Source organism: Sapajus apella, unplaced genomic scaffold (genome assembly GCF_009761245.1).
Source record: "Sapajus apella isolate SASKATOON/1434 unplaced genomic scaffold, GSC_monkey_1.0 scaffold101, whole genome shotgun sequence".
Classification (NCBI taxonomy): domain Eukaryota; kingdom Metazoa; phylum Chordata; class Mammalia; order Primates; family Cebidae; genus Sapajus; species Sapajus apella.
The window spans coordinates 1,002,322-1,023,838 of NW_022437041.1; the positions used below are offsets into that span (position 1 = coordinate 1,002,322).

Below are 21,517 nucleotides of genomic sequence, written 5' to 3' on the forward strand. Positions count from 1 at the left end.
AATTTTCCACCGCATTTCGAGACTTTTGGTTTTTCTCCTCATTTAGAAAAAAGATTTAATCCCCCAAACACCAAATAAAAAGTACAGTGAGGAAATGAGCAGGTCTGGTTCATTACCATAATGCTAATTCCACATTTACATTGTTCATTTTATTTAATACCACTTAGACTAACGTGCTTCTTGCTTTTCTTTTTTTTTCTTTTTTTTTTTTTTTTTTTTTGAGATGGAGTCTCACTCTGTGGCCAGGCTGGGGTGCAGTGGTTGGTGTGATCTCAGCTCACTGCAACCTGCACATCCTGGGTTCAAGCGATTCTCCTGCCTCAGCCTCTTGAGTAGCTGGAGCTACAGGCACGCACCACCACATCCAGCTAATTTTTGTATTTTTAGTGGAGACGGGATTTCACCATGTTAGCCAGGATGGTCTTGATCTCTTGACCTCGCGATCCACCGGTCTCGGCCTCGCAAAGTGCTGGGATTACAGGCGTGAGCCACCACGCCCCGCCTACTTGGTTTTCTTAAAGTCTGTTAGCTAAGTTTGTGCAGCTTCTTAAAAATACAATATTGGTTTTAATAACCCATATTTGAGATTATTTTGATTGTTAGCATCCATTTCATCTTGTTTCATGCTAGAAACATCTCCTGTTTCAAAACCATTCAACAAACAAGTGTTGTGCTGTTATTTTTGTAGCTTTTACAGGCTCTGACAACTGAAACAGCCTCCATCAAGGCGCATTATGGCACAAAGGACGGCTCTCAAACATGGGATGTTAAGAGACGACCATTCATATTGCAGTGTGTGTCTTTTGTATCAGGTTGGTTTCTGAGAATATCTCTGACAGACGCTGCTAGGCCAAAGTGCCTACCACAGCTGCAGCCCTTGACAAATCCAGGTTGGAGTTTCTCCTCTAACAGTCATCTGGTCACCGTGACAGTGCCCATTGCTTCACTGCTGCACTCAGCTGTGTGCTTGGTGGCAGTGACCGTGGGCATGGAGGCTGTGGAGGGGGCTGGGCTCTCCAACCTGCCTGGGACCCAGTGCCCAGCACAGCAGCCGCCAGGGGCTGAGCTAGCAGTGGAGGAAGGAGAATGACAGGGAATGGGTGCCTGGTGGTCAGTAAATGAGCTGCCTGAAAATGATCGGAATGGGGAGAAGGAGTTTTCTTTCCTTGGGATTTTTCTGGAATTCCATTTATTTATATCACTACTTCCCCTCATTTCAAAAACACTGGTCGGGGGTGAGGGGAAGGGTTGAAGTGCTTTAAGCCGTGTACCTCTGAACGTATACCCAGGAAACAGTTTGCCTCTCACTGTCCCGTGTCTGTTGTTTAGCTCCCAAACAATTAAGCAGGAGCACGTAATTAGGCAGGAGCTGAGCCTGAACCCACAGCAACAGTCACCTCACAGTGAGCGAGGGAGAGAGGATGAGAAGAAGTGTCAGTAACCTTTTCCATGCCCCAGACAGACTGCTTGATTTCAGCTGAGACCCAGTATGGCCCCCAGAAGTGGAGGTCTTAGAGTTCTTCCCAATGGGCTCTTCTGCCCTGTTGTTCACCTGCCCACTAGGCCCAGGAGGAAAGTTCTGGACCCCTCTTCTTTCTAGAGATGCTCGTGATTCTTATTAATCAAACAAGAGGAGCAGAAAGGAAGGTCAAAACAAGCAACATATACGGCCTGACACTTTTAAGACACTGGTCGAAAAGGAATTATCTGTGTCCTATAGATGGGTTCAAAGACAGCAAATCGCATGCTCAGAGAGCACAGGGTGCAAAGCACAAATAGGTGATTTGGGTCAATATCTATAATAAGCCTCAAAAGACCATGAACAAGAGAAGGGTTGTTCTGAAGCTGCAGAAAGAAGGAAGGATGATTTTGTTAATTCAGTCAGTGTTTACTGGGCAATTCTATGTGCTAGGAGCTCTGAACCCAAAAATAAACAAGAACAAGGCCTGGCCCCTGCCTTTAAGGGGCTCGCCGTTTAATAGATGGATGTGTTAATGGAGTGAAACTGCATTTAACTTGGATTTGTGTTCTAGAGTCAGCGCTTATGACAAAAATCGCAACAAGTCCTATGCAAAATTCCACTTGGAAATCCTTTAAGAAGGAGCCTGGTTTTCCTCCAGTGCTAGAAAAGATCATTCTTTGATTAGCACCCTGGTGAAGCAGTCAGTTGTCTTGTATTCAGGTTTCATATGATGTAAAAAAGTAAAATATGTAAACACTAGATTCTTATGCATAGGTACCCATCAATGAAAGTCTGAGAGACTCATGTCTCCCAACTTAAACCCACTGCTTTTTCAACAGAAACTGTTGAAAAAAAACAAAAAAGTGTTGCCTCTGTTCTCACTCTCCCTCCTTCCTGATCTTTTAATCTAACGGTGTCTTTTGGACTTCTCTCTAACCCCTGCCCCATTGCCATTGCTTTATAGGTCAAATTGCTTGAGTTAAACATAAAGAAGGCGCAACTATTTTAGATCTCACTTTAAACAATGTGGTAAGTGCTAAGACACAATAAAAGAGGAACCCAAGTATTGTAGAAGATGATTCTAATGGCATATCCAGAAGCTGACTTGCTCTGCGTTGATGAGTTTAGCTATTATAATTTCAAAAGAACACCATGATTGAGTAACAATCAAGAACAGTAACTCCAGCATCATCAGGGAGACTGCCAAGGCCTTGCTGAGGCTCCACTCTTCCCTCTCCTTCCCTCTGGCTTTGCGCTGCCAACACCACACAATTGCGGCATGCCACAGGATGCCCACATTACATGCTAGGAATTTTAGCAGAGTGAGTCCTCCATTGTTCTAATGCCATATTTGAAACAATTATATGTTAATTTTTAAAAATCATCTCTCAATAATTCTAAGATTTGGATGCTTTCAATCTTGTTGACTTAAAATCTACCATTCTAGAAAAAAAAATCAGAGGATTAAGATGGTGGACAGGAGGCAGGATTAGCTTGCAGCTCCCGCTCCGACGGACAGAGCTGTGTGTGGAGTCCCACATGGTGAACTTTTGCCCCAGGAACGATCACAGGAACGTGCCAAGAAAGCCAGGAGAATCCACAGACCCTTTAAAGGAACTGGATCGCTGCTGCAGACTGCTGAGATGCTGAAACACTGAGTCCACTTGCTTTCTCAGCTGGGAGGCTCATGGTCTTGGGCAAGTTCTCAGCCCTGGAAACTGGCTGCCTGGAAATAGACTTGGTGCTGTTGTGGGGGCACAGTGGGAGTGAGGCCGGCCTTTAGGACTGCCGACTGCATGGGAGCAGGGTGAGGTCTGTGACTGCTGACTTTTCCCCACTTCCTTGGTGACCTGTATGACTCAGCAGAGGCATGTATAATCCCCTGGGGAACATAACTCCATAGGCCTGAGAACCACATCTCCATCCCCCACAGCAGCCACAGCAAGCCTCACCCAAAAAGAGGCAGAGCTCAGACATGCCTACCCCGGCCCTCGCCTGGTGGTCATTCTCTACCAACCTTTATAGCTGAAGACAAAGGACATAATCTCTTGGATGCTCTACAGCCCTGTCCACCACCTGAGAAACATAGATACTTAACCAGGTGTCCCTAGGGCAAGTGTGCATCCTCCCTATATAACTGCAGCTGATGTACTCTGGATAGCACCACCTCCGGGCTGGAGGCCAACCAACACAAAACCAGCATACTAAACAACAGTACAACCAAGGACCCTCACAGAGTCCACTTCACTCCCCTGCTACCTCCACTGGAGCAGGTGCTGGTATCCACAGCTGAGAGACCTGAAGACAGATCACATCACAGGACTCTCTGCAGACACTCCACAGTACCAGCTCAGAGACCAGTAGCTCTGTTGGGTGGCCAGACCCAAAAGAGCAGAAACAATTACTGCAGTTTGGTTCTCAGGAAGCCTCATCCCATGGGACAAAAGAATCTGAACAGCAGCCCTTGAGTCCCAGATCTTCCCTCTGACATAGTCTACCCAAATGAGAAGGAACCAGAAAAAACAATTCTGGTAATATGACAAAGCAAGGTTCTTTAACGTCCCCAAAACATCACATCAGCTCATGAGCAAAGGATCCAAACCAAGATGAAATCTCTCAATTGCCAGAAAAAGAATTCAGGTTATTAAGCTAATCAAAGAATCACTAGAGAAAGATGAAGTCCAACTTAAGGAAATCAAAAACATGATACAGGATGTGAAAGAAAAAGCCTTCAGTGAAATGGATAGCTTAAATAAAAAACAACTACAACTTCTGGAAATTAAGGACACACTTAGAGAAATGCAAAATGCACTGGAAATTCTCAGCAATAGAATCGAAAAAGCAGAAGAACTTCAAAGCTTGAAACCAAGGCTTTCGAATTAACCCAGTCTGTCAAACACAAATTAAAAAGAATTTTTTAAAATGAGCAAAGCCTCTGAGAAGTTTGGGATTATGTTAAATGACCAAACCTAAGAATAACTGGTGTTCCCAAAGAAGATGAGAAATATAAACGTTTAGAAAAAATATTTGAGGGAATAGTCAAGGAAAACATCCCAGGCCTTGCTAGTGATCTAGACATCCAAGTACAAGAAGCCCAAAGCACACCTGGGAAATTTATTGCAAAAAGATAATCACCTAGGCACATAGTCATCAGGTTATCTAAAGTCAAGCTGAAGGAAAGAATGTTAAGAGCTGTGAGGCAAAACATCAGGTAACCTATAAAAGAAAACCTATCAGATTAACAGCAGATTTCTTAGCAGAAACCCTACAGACTAGAAGGAATTGGGGTCCTATTTTTAGCTCACTTAAACAAAACAATTTTCAGTCAAGGATTTTGTATCCAGCAATACTAAGCTTCATAAATGAAGGAAAGATACAATCTTTTCCAGATAAACAAATGCTGACAGAATTTGCTACTACCAAACCAGCACTACAAGAACTGCTAAAAGGAGCTTTAAATCTTGAAACAAATCCTCAAACACACCAAAACAGAACCTCCTTAAAGCATAAATTTTACAGGATCTGTGTAACAATAACACAACGAAAAAGCAACAAGGCACAAGGTCAGGAGTTTGTGACCAGCCTGGCCAATATTGTGAAACCCTGTCTCTATTAAAAATACACAAATTAGCTGGGTATGGTGGCAGACATCTATAATCCGAGCTACTCAGGAGGCTGAGGCAGAAGAATCACTTGAATATGGGAGGTTGAGGTTGCAGTGAGTCAAGATGGTGCCACTGCACTCCAGTCTGGTGACAGAGAGAGACTCTGTCTCAAAAAAAAAAAAGAAAGAAAGAAAGAAAAGGCAACAAGATATTCAGGCAACAAATAGCACCGTGAATAGAATAGTACCTCATATCTCAATACTAATGTTGAATGTAAATGGCCTAAATGCTCCACTTAAAAGATACCAAATGGCAGAATGGATAATAATTAACCAATCAAGTTTCTGCTGTCTTCAGGAGACTCACCTAACACATAAAGATTCACATAAACTTAAAGTAAAAGGATGGAAAAAGATATCCCATGAAAATAGACACTAAGATTAAGCAGAAGTAGTTAGTTTTGTATCAGACAAAACAAACTTCAAAGCAACAGCAGTTAAAAAAAAACAAAGAGGGACATTATATAATGATAAAAGGACTAGTCCAACAGGAAAATATCACAATCCTAAATATATATGCACATATATATATATATATATATATATATATATACACACACACACACACACAACTGGAGCTCCCAAATTTATAAAGTAATTACTATTAAGCCTAAGGAATGAAATAGACAGCAACATAGTAATAGCAGGGGACTTCAATACTCCCCTGACAGCACTAGACAGGTCATCAACAGAAATTCAGCAAAGAAACAACAGACTCAAACTTATAACCCAGAACAAATGTACTTAACAGATATTTACAGAACATCCTACCCATCAACTGTAGAATATACATTCTATTCATCAGCACATGGAACATTCTCCAAGACAGACCATTTGATAGGCCACAAAACAAGGCTCAGCACATTTAAGAAAATCGAAATTATATCATGTACTGTCTCAGACCACAGTGGAATAAGATTAGAAATCAACTCCAAAAGGAACCCTCAAAACCATGCAAATGTGTGGAAATTAAAGAACCTGCTCCTGAATGGTCATTGGGTCAACAGTGAAATCAAAATAGATACTTAAAAATTCTTGGAACTGAATGATAATAGTGACACCACCTATCAAAACCTCTGGGATACAGCAAAAGCGGTGCTAAGAGGAAAGGTCATATATCGTTAAATACCTACATCAAAAAGCCTGAAAGAGCGCAAATAGACAATCTAAGGTCACACCTCACAGTGTGACCTCAGTCATGTAGGGGTCATCACCCGAGACATTGATCACATCCTGCAGAGGTCTGTCCCACAAACCTTGACTCAACGACAGGTGAGTAAATGCACTCTCACACCTATTTCAGTGATTCAAGTGGGCTAGGGATAGTCGCCGGTTGCTTTCAGAGGGCAAATGCAGCCAACATCCCCTGTACATCCTCACATTTATTCAGTATAAATTAACATGGTTAAAAGAGTGGTTTTACAAATGGTAAAAGGTTTTGGTTCTAGGGCCCAGAGTAAACACCGTTAATGGGCAATTCCCCTTTGACCTCCCCCTGAGAGAGCCATCCAGCACAACGTTTACATGAGTACACAGTTAGAGTAGAGACAAAGGGATGTGGGGTAAACAGACTTAAGTGGGAAAGCCTGTAATTGTCTCTATCTTTTTCCTGTGCTAATGTAATGAACCGCTGCCTTCTAGCCTGTCCCAGTAAAACCTTTTAGCCTTCCAAAAGGTTTGAGATTAATCTATAACTTTCCCTAATATTTCCCTAATATTTTGCCAGCCACCCCGAGTGAAACCCAACATCACAGAACTGGAGAAACAAAAACAATCCAAACTCAAACCCAGCAGAATAAAAGAAATAAGGAAGATCAGAGCAGAACTAAATGAAATTAAAACAAACAAAAAAAAAACACAAAAGGTAAATGAAACAAAAAGTTGGTTCTTTGAAAAGATAAATAAAATTGATAGACCATTAGCGAGATTAACCAAGAAAAAAGAAAGAAAGATCCAAATAAGCACAATTAGAAATGAAACAGAAGATATCACAACTAATACCACAGAAATACATTATTCAAGGCTACTATGAACACCTTTACATTCATAAACTAGAAAACTTAGAGAAGATAGATGAATTTCTGGAAACATACAATCTTCCTAGATTAAACCAGGAAAATATAGAAACTCTGAACAGACCAATAACAAGCAGTGAGATTGAAATTGTAATTTAAAAATTGCCAACAAAAAAACGTGCAGGACCAGATAGACTCAGGACAGCTGAATTCTATCAGACATTTTAAAAACTGGTACAAATCCTATTGACACTATTCCAAAAGACAGAGAAAGAGGGAATGCTCCCTAAATCATTCTATGAAGCCAGTATCATCCTAATACCAAAACCAGGGAAGGACATAACAAAAAAGAAAACTACAGACCAATATCCCTGATGAACATAGATACAAAAATCCTCAACAAAATACTAGCAAACAGAATCCAACAGCACATCCAAAAGATAATCCACCATGTCAAATGGGTTTCATACCAGGGTTGAAGGGATGGTTTAACATATGTAAGTCAATAAATGTGATACATATAAACAGAATTAAAAACAAAAATCACATGATCATCTCAATGCAGAAAAAGCATTTGACAAAATCCAGCATCCCTTTGTGATTAAAACCCTCAGCAAAATTGGCATAGAAGGGATATACCTTAAGGTGATAAAAGCCGTTTATGACAAACCTACAGCCAACATTATACTAAAAAGGGAAAAGTAAAAGCATTCCCCTGAGAACTGGAACAAGACAAGGATGCCCACTTTTACCACTGTAATTCCTAGCCAGAACAATCAGACAAGGTAAAGAAATGAAGGGCATCCAAATCAGTAAAGAGGAAGTCAGACAGTCGATGTTTGTTGATGATATGATCCTATAACTAGAAAACCCTAAAGACTCCTCCAAAAAGCTTCTAGAACTGATAAATGAATTCAGCAAAGCTTCAGAATACAAAATAAATCTACACAAATCAGTAGCTTTCCTACATATCAACAGTGACATGCTGAGAACCAAATCAAAAACTCAACCCCTTTTACATTAGCTGGAAAAAATAAAATAAAACACCTACAAGGAAAACTACAAAATGCCACAGAAAAAAATCATAGATGACACAAACAAAGGGAAATACATCTCATGCTCATGATGGGTATAATCAATATTTTGAAAATGACCATACTGCCAAAAGCAATCTACAAATTCAATGCAATTTCCCTCAAAATACCACCATCATTCTTCAAAGAACTAAAAAAAAAAATCCTAAAACTCATATGGAACAAAAAAAAAAGCCCACATAACCAAACCAAGACTAAGCAAAACGAACAAATCTGGAGACATCACATTACCTGACCTAAAACTATACTACAAGGCCATAGTCACCAAAACAGCATGGAACTGGTATGAAAACGGGCAAATAGACCAATGGAACAGAATAGAGAACCCAGAAATAAGGCAAAATACTTAACAGCCAACTGATCTTTGACAAAGCAAACAAAAACATAAAATGGGGAAAGGATACTATATTCAACAAATGGTGCTGAGATAATTGGCAAGACACATGTAGAAGAATGAAGCTGGATCTTCATCTCCGATCTTATTCAACAATCAACTCAAGACCGATCAAAGACATAAATCTAAGACCTTAAACTACAAACATTCCAGAAGATAACATCAGAAAAATGCTTCCAGACATTGGCTTAGGCAAAGACTTCATAACCAAGAACGCCCAAAAAGCAAATGCAACAAAAACAAATAGATGAGACTTAATTAAACTAAAAAGTTTCCGCACTGCAAAAGAAATAATCAGCAGAGTAAACAGACAACCCATAGAGTAGAAGAAAACCTTCACAATCTGTATATCTGACCAAGGACTCATGTCCAGAATCTACAGATAACTCAAACAAATCAGAAAGAACAAAACAAACAATCCTATTAAAAAAAAAAAAAAGTGGGCTATTGGCCAGGTGGGCTGGCTCACACCTGTAATCTCAGCACTTTGGGAGGCCAAGGTGAGTGAATCACAAGGTCAAGAGTTCAAGACCAGCCTAGCCAACAGGGTGAAACCCCGTCTCTACTGAAAATACAAAAAAAAATTAGCCAGGCGTGGTGGTGCACACCTTTAATCCTAGCTACTGAGGAGGATGAGGCAGAAAAATTGCTTGAACCCGGGAGGTGAAGGTTGCAGTGAGCTGAGATCATGCCACTGTACTCCAGCCTGGGTGACAGAGTAAGACACCGTCTCAGAAGAAAAAAAAAATGGGCTAAGGATATGAATAGACAATTCTCAAAGGCAGATATACAAGTGGCCAATAAACATATGAAAAAATCCTCAGCATCAATAAGTATCAGGGAAATGCAACTCAAAACCACAATATAATACCACCTTACTCCTATAAGAACGTCCATAATTAAAAAATCAAAAAATGATAGATGTTCATGTGGATGTGATGGAAAGGGAACATTTTTACACTGTTGATGGGCATGTAAACTAGCACAGCCACTGTGAAAAACAGAATGGAGATTCCTAAAGAGCTAAAAGTATATTTACCATTTGATCCAGCAATCCCAGTACTGGGCATCTACCCAGAGGAAAAGAAGTCATGAAATGAAAAAGATACTTACATATGCATGTTTATAGCAGTACAATTTGCAATTGTGATGACATGGAACCAGCCCAAATGCCCATCAATCAATGAGTGGATAAAGAAAATGTGATATACATATACACACATATACCACGGAATACTACTCAGCCACAAAAATGAACAAAGTGATAGCATTCACAGCAACCTAGATGGAATTGGAGATTATTATTCTAAGTGAAGTAACTCAGAAATGGAGAACCAAACATTGTATGTTCTTGCTCATAAATGAGAGCTAAGCTATGAAAATGCAAAGGCATAAGAATGATACATCGGACTTTGGGGATGCAGGGGAAATGGTGAGGGGGGAAGAGGGATAAAGACTACATATTGGGTGTAGTGTACACTGCTTGGGTGATGGGTGCACCAAAATCAGAGAAATCACCACTGAAGAACTTATTCATGTAACCAAATACCACCTACTCCCAAAAAAAAACCTATTGAAATGAAAAATAAATTTTAAAAACATAAAATCTACGGTGCTGTTAAAACCCAAAGGAGGGAGTCAAAAATTCTGCCTCAGCCGGGCCCAGTGGCTCACGCCTGTAATCCCAACACTTTGGGAGGCCGAGGCAGGCGGATCACGAGGTCAAGAGATCGAGACCATCCTGGCCAACATAGTGAAACCCCATTTCTACTAAAAAATACAAAAATTAGCTGGGTGTGGTGGCATGGGTGTGGTGACACGCGCCTGTAGTCCCAGCTACTCGGGAGGCCGAGGCAGGAGAATTGCTTGAACCCAGGAGGCAGGGATTGCAATGAGCCGAGATTGCACCACTGCACTCCAGCCTGGCACCTGGCGACAAAGCAAGACTCTGTCTCAAAAAAAAAAAAAAAAAAATTCTGCCTGAAGGATAAAGAAAGCTTTCACAGAATTGATGATTTTTGAACTTAGCCTTGAAGAACTGATTTGGAGAGGACTCTAGGTAGGCAGTGGAGGAATCATTACTGGTAGTGGTAAAAGGCTGGAACAAAAGGTCAGAGGTATTCTTTATGAAAGAAGTAAAATCAGAAAGTAAAAGACAGCTGCCTGGACCATGATCTTACCTCCTCTTTCTTCCCACTTTACTTATGCTGAATCTGGGAGTCCTATCACTTGTCTGAGGTGCATATCTCTATTCCGTGGTCTATTCAAGCAGGAGAAACCCAAACTTTATACAGTCTGTCTAATTTCCTGTTCCTTGTTTACCTGGCAAACAGTAAAATCATGTACAGTCCTGCACCACCTAACAACGTTTCAGTCAATGATGGACCACATCTATGATGGTTGTCCCATAAGATTAAAAAACCATATTTTTACTGTAACTTTGCTATAGATAGAAAGTTTAGATACAGAAGTACCTACCATTGTGTTACAACTGCCTACAGTATTCAGTAGGGTCACATGCTGTACAGGTTCGTAGCCTAGGAGCAATAGACTATACCATATAGCCTAGGTATGGAGTAGGCTACACCACCTAGGAATGTATAAGTACACTATGATGCTCACACAATGATGAAATTGTCTTAACAACGCATTTCTCAGAACCTTTCCCCATCATTAAGCAACACATAGCTATATTTCGTTATTTCAGCTACAGTGCTAAAATTGATAACATCTAATGCTTTACCCCTTCCATAGAGCTTTCCTCAGTCTGTTCTCTGCCAAATTAGTCTTTTCCGGGTTTGTGTCCCACAGTGCTTTGAACATTTCATGTAACATTTAACCACATATTAGCCTTACCCATAATGTTTTGACCCTTGTTTCTCTCCCCTCCCAGGGATAACTTCCCTTTGGCAGCCGAGATATATTCATAGTTAACTGTTCATATTTAGCTAAACTGAATCAGCCTTTTCACAAACAGAATCTTTTGTGGAAAAGTAGAGAAGAAAGAATGCAAAGATTTCTTTTTATTAAGAAGTGATGACATGATGAAAATATTGGCTTCAGAAGCTGACTCCTTCGCTACCTTTGTGCTGGCCCCATTTTCAGTAGGCTCTGGGCTTTTGTTGCTGTTGTCTTTTTCCATTTTCAGAGATACACCTTGATAAAAAGGAAGGATTTACTACACCAAGTGTAAAACCTGCTCAAAAGGCTGGGCTGCACTTTATTAAACCTTCTGATTTTCTAATGCATTTTGTTATCGGCAAAAACTGATATAAGTTATTGTTTTTAAAAACCCGGAAGCTTCTTTAGATATCGCGTTGTCTTTACTATTCAATATTGTAATGATTTAAGTGCAAATCAATTTCGATCATATGGATTAATTTTCCTTTTAAAATGCATGAGGGTTTGAAATGTTATGGTCCTATATCATTGTACTTTGACTTTTCCATTGAAAACAAGGTAGACAGACATAAAGATGTTAACACGTCGTAGGCAAAATAAGATTTACATAGCCTTATCTATTTTTACTTAAAATATTTTTCAATTTTTGGTAACATAATTAGATGATTATTAAGTTCATTAATTCACCCAATAAACCTGCATCAAACACCTTACATAAAGCTCCATTATGTTACATCTCAGCCTTCTTCTCTCCTAACTAAGAAGGATGAATTAATCTTTTTTCTTAGCATCCATCTTCATCTCTTTAAATGTTGTTCTTAATTCTTAATCATAGTCTTCATCTGGAAATTGCATAGCAAAAGATTTATTGCAGAAGAGTGACCTAATTCCTCTTTTCCGTCAAAATCATTTCATGAAACCAGGACCTTCCTCCGTATCTATGAAATATCCCAGAAATCCATGGTCCTCAATTTGAGAAAACCACCTTAGGAATGACTGGCATGTATTACAAATGTAGTGGGGAGAAAGTAAAGCTATAAATCCCTGTTTTGGCAAAGATACACAAATTCTTGCAATCTCACTCATTGTTGGTGGCATTTATAATTGATTAATTTCTTTGGAAAAAGACATTGGATATTAAGAACAATAATAATGTCAGTATAGCTGTATGTTCTCTTTCTCAGATGCAAAATTAACATGAAAAAATTTGATAAGGATCAACGAAGTCAGACTTTTACCATGGTGGGCCTGGCCCTTCCCCCTATACAACAGGGCATTTTATTGAGCTGTTACAGTATAATTATTTGGGAGGAAGAAATGATAAAGCATAAAGCTGTTCAAATATTATTTATTAGTAGTATTGATTATTTACATGTAGCCTCATTCTCAAAAGGATTTCAGGCTGCTTTCCCAGATATGTAAAGCATAAAAGTTAAGAAAGAAATCAGGATTAATGAAAGACGATTAATGGGAAAGTAAGATGAAGCCAAAATCAAGGTGAGGACAACATAGTAGAGCCTTAAATTTGGAATTAAGCTTCATATCAGTTAAACAAAATGAAAAGGTATTCACAATGACTGAGAGAAACAATTTACTTGCTGGAAGAACTGCAGCCTTGCCTAGCACTGAGTCCTGAGAGAAATTTGCACATGATCTTACTAGGAATTAAGAGACTGGACTATACGACCATAGGCACCTCCTCAGGCACTATCTGCTCCAATCATTAAAAAGGAACAGTAGCTCTGGGCCCAGAGTCCTTGATGGTGTGTCCACCTTCACCCAGAAGCTAAGAGATGGTGAAATGTTGGATATTAAGAACTATAAAATGTCAATATAGCTGTATGTTCTCTTTCTCAGATGCAAAATGAACCTGTAAAAAATTTATAAAGATTGCTGAAGTTAGATTTTTACCATGGGGGCCCTGGCTCTTCATGTTTGAACTTCATGTTTGCTGGGGGAAAACCATGTCTTGTTTTCTCTCTCTCTGTTATCCTAAAATTTCCATGCCATTGAGGTAAAAAGAACCAGTACACTTTCTAGCCCAGACAACTTAGGCACCCCTTGATCAGACACTTGCATATTAAAGTTAAGAAGTTAAATTCAATAATTTATGCAAGAACTTGTTTCATTTCTGACTTTATATAGTAACTGGAAACAAAAGCCAGGCTTGAGATAAAACTATAAAGGGTTAGTGGAAGTAACATTTAAAAGAAGTAGAGATACTTCAAACCCACTCACATCTCAGGCACAAAAGTTCTTTGTTATCTCTGTGATGTTGATCAGAAGGCATTATTTGCTCCATAATATTGGCTTTGCACCCATCCTCTTAACTCCGTCTACATTAACCAAGCCATGATTAAGAAACTGACATCCAGTTAATGGTTCTGCTAAGTAAACCACAGGAAGAGGTAGGAAAGTAGATTGTCAATATATAATAAATGCTGTAAGAATTAGACTATGAGGAAAGGAATGGAATCAGGCAGTCTGCATCCTGAGAGAATATTTAAGTCTGGAAGGACATGGCATGGAGGTGTTTATCATCAGTGATGGTCTGCGAGGTCAGATGAGAACATTCTATGGATTTAGATGATCCCATGTGAAATTAAGTCTCAGTGCGGCCACTTTATTATTATTTTATTTTTATTATTATTATAGAGATGGAGTTTCACTCTTGTCATCCAGGCTGGGATGCAGTGGCGCAATCTCAGCTCACTGCAACCTCCACCTCCCAGGTTCAAGTGATTCTCCTGACTCAGCCTCCTGAGTAGCTAGAATGGCAGGTGCACAACCCCACCCAGCTAATTTTTGTTGTTTTTTTTTTTTTTGTAGAGATGGGGTTTTGCCACGTTGGCCAAGCTGGTGTTAAACACCTGACCTCAAGCGATCTACCCGCCTCACCCTTTCAAACTGCTGAGATTACAGATGTGAGCCACTGTGCCCAGCCTCAGCCACTTTATATACAAGATAACTAATTTAACTTACACTTGTTTCCTCATCTGCAAATTGCGGGTAATAACACTTACTCAGCCGGTGCATTGTAAGAATGAAATAATCAAATGTGGAAAACACCTAGGAATAAGTGCTTAACATGCTGTAAGTGCTCTGTAAGTAGTAAAATCAAGGTTTTCTGGAAGAGAATAAAATACAAATTAGCTTCAATTGCAGTGGAAAAGGCTTTGGTATGATTAAACGACAACTTCTTAACTAAATGAGGAGAAGAGGGAATTATTGGTTCTGCCTGGCCGACCACCATTGTATACCAAGTACCTCACACAATTCCTGGCCCACAGTAGCAAGTCAATAAATATTTTTCTTTTTACATTTCCTTTCCTTTCCCTTTATTAACCCTAATATTAACATTATATATAATATATTTCACCCTAATCCAATTATCAAAACCAGAAATCATATATATTTTTGAGTGAATATTTAAAATATTATTAAATAATCCAAAACAGTGTAATTATCCTTATATCTGGGATTATTCTTTCACGAAACACAAAACACAGGAATAAGAAGTCTCTGAGTCTGAATTTCAAAATTGCCTTTGAGAATAAAAAACAATTATTTTCATGAAAGCGAGAGCTTTCATGCAGATCCACTGAGGTGAACTGCACAACTAATGTCCATAAAATATAACAGCCCAATATTTGATCCTTTTGATTTATCAGTTTTGGACTCAAGAATCACGGTAAGAAAACGAACTTCAGCTTCATGAGCAAACCAGGATATACAACAACAAAACTTATAGGTGCAAATTATATAGAGCATGAGTTGTTATTTCTATTGTGAAAAAAGGACATTTTTCATGGCATAAATCTTTGTTATGAATATCTCTATATATTGCGTAGACATTTATCACACCCCTACCAATTCTGTGAAGAGACAGTAAGTCAGGGAGTAACCTAATTTGTGTCAAAAACAAAGAGAAGACGTGTCAACAACAGCATTGTTTTTCATGCCAGTGACAGGTTAGCACTCCAACAGTTGCTGATCTGTTGGAATTTCCTGCTTCCTCTTTCACTGAAATGTTTTCTCTTTTCTGTTGAAATAATAAATTGGAACCAATGAGGCAGGGTAGGACATGACAACTTGGGACAACAAATGGCATCAGAAACAATCGTCCATGGCATACAGTGGATGTAGCAAAATCCATCCATCCAGACTCAACAGAACCAGATATTTTCTGAGAGACTCACAATAATAACTAGAAGTTAAAATTGTTAAGACTTGATCATGATGTAAAACAAATTAAATTATGCCCAGTTTAGTTTTGGTATTAAATGATACCTTTAAGAATTGTCTGACCATGAATGAAATGAAGGGCAGCCTTCTGTCAACCAAAAATAAACATTTCCAAACATTCGAGATCAAAAGCTGGTTCTTCTGCCTATCTTTTTTCTTCCCTCTCTTTGTTCCTCCTGCTCTCCGATTTGCTTTCCTTTCCTTCTCCGAGGTTGTTTTCCTGTCATTGCTTCTTGCGCCCAGACACTCTGGAGAAACACCTTGATAGTTGCTGAAAACTCTCCTAAACACTGCTTCCCCGACAACGTGCCCAGGAGAAAAGCAGCAAGTGCGGCTGTTCTCCATTTACCGCAGTGTAGAGAACAAACATTGCCCTAGGGGAAAAAGAGAGCTGGCGCTAGCCACCGTTCCACGAGCAACCTTTATGAAATTAAGGGCAAAATGTTTAAAAGTCTTGAAGCATAAGTTGCTTTTATGAAAACCAGGGATAATGATCTGGTCTCTGTCTGAAGCTCATCTGTTGAAAGTTTTACAGTTATAATCAGAAAGGACTCTCCCATCCCTCTTTTCTTTTTTGGCCCTGATCTTCGGCTCCAAAAGCTGCTCTGTGGAGCCTGCAGTCAGTTGTTTCCGTGAGCAACCACTTTAGCCATTACATGACCAAGCACGTGTTTCCAGTAATGTGCTCTTTTTTTTTTTTTTTTTTTTTTTTGGAGACAGAGTCTCACTCCATCACCAGGCGCCAGGCTGGAGTGCAGTGGCGCAATCTCGGTTCACTGCAACCTCCACCTCCCGGGTTCAAGCAATTCTCCTGCCTCAGCCTCCCAAGTAGCTGGGACTACAGGCATGTGCCACCATGCCCAGCTAATTTTTTCGTATTTTTAGTAGAGCCAGGGTTTCACCATGTTGGCTCAATCTCTTGACCTCATGATCCACCCGCCTTGGCCTCCCAAGTGCTGGGATTACAGGCATGAGCCATGGCGCCAGCTAATTTTGTTTGTATTTTTAGTAGAGATGGGATTTCACCAAAATGTGCTCTTTATTCAAAGGCTTCTTCAAAGAGTATCTAACTCTAACTCGGATACATGGTATTTACCTGCTTTGAGTGACTCTTTAGTATTTCCAATATGGTTTGACTGTGTCCCCACCCAAATCTCATCTTGAATTATAACTCCCACAATTCCCATGTGAGGTGGAAGGAACCCAGTGGGAGGTGGCTGAATTATGGGGGCCGATCTTTCCTGTGCTGTTCTCATGATAGTGAATGAGTCTGGCAAAATCTGATAGTTTTAAACAAATGGAGGGTTCCCTGCAGAAGCACTCTCTGCCTGCCACCATCCATGTACGATGTGACTTGCTCCTCCTTGCCTTCCGCCAGAATTGTGAGGCCTCCCCAGCCACTTGGAACTGGAAGTTCATTAAACCTCTTTCTTTTGTAAATTACCCAGGCTTGAATATGTTTTTATCAGCAGCATGAATACGGACTAACGCATCTCTCTTCTCAAAATAAAACGATTAGAAATATTTTTTTCTCTCAAAGGCATTTTCTTATTTATGTAAATTCTGTCTCTCAATCAAACCTGAGTGCCTTTAACATTCTATAAGAAGACTTTTTTAAATACACTTTACCTCGTTGCAGCCCAATTATTAATTTGACAGAAAATCACTCAGGACAACAGAAATTGGGCCCCTAACACCCACCAAATATTTAAAATTACCTAATGTTGCTACGTGAAGATACTCAATAAATATGGAACATAGTTTCTGATTTCAAACACTTTATAACCCACATTGGGAAGATCATATTCATTGGATTTTAGAATAAGAAAGGATTATAAGTCTACTATTTTCTAAATGGATCAGGAAATAATCCACCAACCCGAGAATAAAATAGAGGGGAGAAAAAGATTATTTGACCACACAAAATAAACTAAGTTCCCTTTCCTACCCTCCAATGATATTATGCTGCTCAGATTATCAGCAGAGGCGACTGTGGCAGATCCTAGTGCAAGTCTCATGTCGCTGGTTGGAGGCATCTAAAACAGGAAGGAAGAGCTGTGCAGAGAGGGCTCCTGCATGCCTTCCAGCATCAGAGGCCTGTGAAGGCTGCAGGAAGGGGTGGAACAGGCATTTTGATGCAAAGGTGTCAAAGGAGTCTTAGATAAACATGTTCAAGCAAGTCCAGTGGCAGCTATGGAACCGTGGCTCCTGGACCACAAAGTGACCCACCCACAGGATGATTTGAAAAGGTTTATACCGTTTTGTCATTTGCTGTTTCTGTTTTTTCAGATACGACTGGCAGTCACTATGTGACATAGCCAAATAGATCCAAATGTATTATTAAGTAGTATTTTTGTTAAACTTTTAATTTTAGCTTTGCTGAAATAGGCTTGTGGTGTGCTTTTTTATGTTCCTAGGAGTAGTGCAGAAGGAAAGCTCTGGCACCTGACAATTTCCCATGAAAGTAATTACCTGTTGGTTGTACACGGATACGAGGGCCACAAGAGCCTTTCCTGCTAGAGAAGTGGGAAATGGAAGAAAAGACCCAGAGGTGAGAGAATACTAGAATGCAATGTAACATCATGGTACGTTTTTGAATTATTAAAAAGGATTGAAATACATTGCAGCTGAGCTACAAGAATATCAGAGGCCAACACCTACAGAGAAAAATTCAATATTAAACAAGTGATAGCAGCTTTGAGTTCAATAGGGAGTCAGAAGTTTCCCTGAGCAGGGAGGGGGCAGAACAGGCACTTAGGAGGGGTAATATTCAATGGAGGTGGAAAAGACAGTGCTCTGTGGTCCGAGACATTTGTTGCTCATCTGCTGGATGACATTGAAATTTCCTTGACTTTAGTATTTGGAATTTTGTTTCGATGCTTGATTAAGCATATATTTGTGGGTTTCGACAGCCATTCTTTTTCTCTGTACCAGACAGTTGGGAGTGAGGACCTCCCATTCAGGAGGAGTACCACCAAACCAGTAACCAGAGACGTGCATTAGGGTCTACTTAGATTTGGACATGTTTGTAATGAATACCCTGTGATGGCTGTTTTTAGGTGTCAGCTTAACTAGGCCATGAGACCCAGATATCTCATCAAAAGCAGTCTGGATGTTACTGTGAACGTATATCTTAGAAGAGATTAACATTTAAATCAGTAGACTTTGAATAAAGCAGATTGTTCTCCATAATGTGGGTGAGCCTCATCCAATTAGTTGAAGGCCTTAAGAGAAAAAGAAAAAGACTGCAGTCTCCTAAGGAAGAGAAAATTCTGCATCCAGACTGCACTCAGACTCAAACTGCGACGTCAGCTCTTCCCTGTGTCTCCAGCCTGCTGGCTTTCCCTGTAAATTTCAGACTTGCCAGCACCCACAATCACGTCAGCCAATTCTTATTTTAAAATCTCTCTTTCTCTCTCTCTCTCTCTCCACACACACCCATGTGCACGCACGCACATAAACACACACACACACACACACACACACACACACACACACACCCTATATGTTCTGTTGATCTGGAAAACCCCAATACATATCCCCTATAACCCCTTAGGGTTTAGATCCAGAACTTGAAATAAAAAGAAATTTATTTGACTGATAAGAACACATGAACACACAGAGGGGAACAACACACACTGTTGCCTACTGGAGAGTGGGGAGTGGGAACAGGGAGAGGATCAGGAAAAATAACTAATGGGTACTAGGCTTAATACCTGGCTGATGAAATAATCTATACAACAAACCCCTATGACACACGTTTACCTCTGTAACAAACCTGCACATCCTGCACATGTACCCCTGAAATTAAAATCAAAGTTAAAAGAAATTTATTTGAGTATAATAAACTCAGAGATTCTGAACAAATAATAACCTTTTGTTAAACAATTTAAATTAAACCTAAATAACTGATTCGAGGAACACTACAAATTTTTGAAATAAGTTTTGAATATGAGATCCCAGCAACCCAATCTTGTGGCCTGGATTCATGATTATTCCTTTTCCTTTTTACCTTTTTGTTTTATGATCTATCGTCTTGTAAGTTTCTGAATAACTGGTAGCCAGCTCTTGTTGAGGTTTTGCTACCTCTCCAGAAATTTCTTACACACTCCCTCTGCATTGTCTCCCTTTCCTGACTATTCTTTTCCTAGAAAGGAGTACATTGTGGTTAAAAGATCAAGGTCTTTGAAGTTAAAAAAATTTTAAAAAGTGCATTCGAATTCTGGCTCTGAACGCCAGCTGTGGAAACATTTAACCTCTCTAAGCCTCAGTTTCCTCATCCCTCAAGATCCTCAGAGTCAGTGCTCAGATTAAATCAGGTAACAGATGTTCAGACCCTAGTGTTTATATAGGAAGGTACTGACTTCCATGTGAGGTGACTGATGCCTAATAAACAAGCTCCTTGCTTTCTTTACTTAAAAAGTCCCTGATTGTAAAAGTATCAACAGACATGTAATTTAGAAAGCAAAGAACATCTCTGCTATCCTTGGCAGCTACAAAGACAGCCAAAAGGAATATATTATCCAACATAGTGTAAGTTCTGTAACAAACAGCTCCCCAGTTGCAGCAGGTTGACATAGTGACATTGTATTTCTTGCTCATGTCACAGCGCACTGTGAGGTGATGGGGGGACTCTGTCCACATTCATTCATGAACCTGGGCACCTTCAATCTTGTGGCTCCACCCTCATATTGGCCCTTAAACTCTACCCGAGTGGGGCTTTTCCTGTAGTCTACACACTGTTGGAAAAGCCTCATAGAGTAACTGTGGTTTTATTTTACTCACAGGACTCTTGTTAGATCTGCGGGAAGGAACTACAAGACAGTTGCTACAAGCATGATAAAGATGGTTACTGAATGTATGAAAGACCTGATGATTTACTTTTTTACCTTAGGTATTGGCATAGTCCACACATCTGAACTATTCCTGAGTGTGATCACTGAGGAATGAATATGATTTGAATTCATTCATGTTTAGAGAGAATGTCAAACTTAGAACCAGGCAGATCCACCTGTACTAAAAATGACCCTAAAATAAATTGGTTGGAGAAATTAGATCTCAAAGATTCTTGATTTTTCTAAAGGTGAATTTTGAAATCTTCCTCAATATATCTATATTAAAAGGAGATGATAGAAGCCCAATAAAAGAATTATGGGCATACAGGACAACTGGAGTAAAATAAACATCAGTTTCATTTAAAAGGGCTAACTTAAAGATAAATTTTTTGAAGATAGATTTTGACTCCAGCTCTTTAGAGGATCAAAAGTGACCTTGGTGGATGGTGGAAGAAATCACAACATGGAATTCCTTGAATAAAAACCTATTGACTTTAAATAGTGTTGTCTAGTGTTACATATACACAATTAAAGAGAAAACATGTCTTTACACTGTTAAGAAAAGAAAAGAAAATGATAGAGTTTCACATTGCCCCATTCATGCCATCAGAAGTCTATGTAATCATTACAGTAAAGTATTAGAAATGCTCTCTTCTACAGCGACATTACCTTGCATGGCCCATTAGTCCCTAAATTCTCTCCATGAGCACATGACAACGCTGCTTATTCCAGGTAAGGCTATGTGGTGAGAAACAGTGGTGCTGGCCTCACAGAATGTCTAGAGAAGTTAATCTACTCCCAGGCTGCAAACGCCTACAGCAGTTGATGACTGTGGTAAAAAGTGCTTTCGCTTTCATGAACTTTTTCAAACTTCCAAGAGAAGTGAAGGTAGAAACAAGCATGAGCC

The 21,517-nt window shown here is 39.7% G+C and overlaps 1 non-coding gene across 1 annotated transcript; it reads left to right on the top strand.

Annotated features, from left to right (window-relative positions):
• Positions 1-20,472: 20,472 nt before the first annotated feature.
• LOC116536549 lies at positions 20,473-20,602 on the top strand. Its single transcript, XR_004262700.1, has one exon. It is a non-coding gene; the product is annotated as a small nucleolar RNA SNORA18 (small nucleolar RNA).
• The last annotated feature ends 915 nt before the right edge of the window (positions 20,603-21,517 follow it).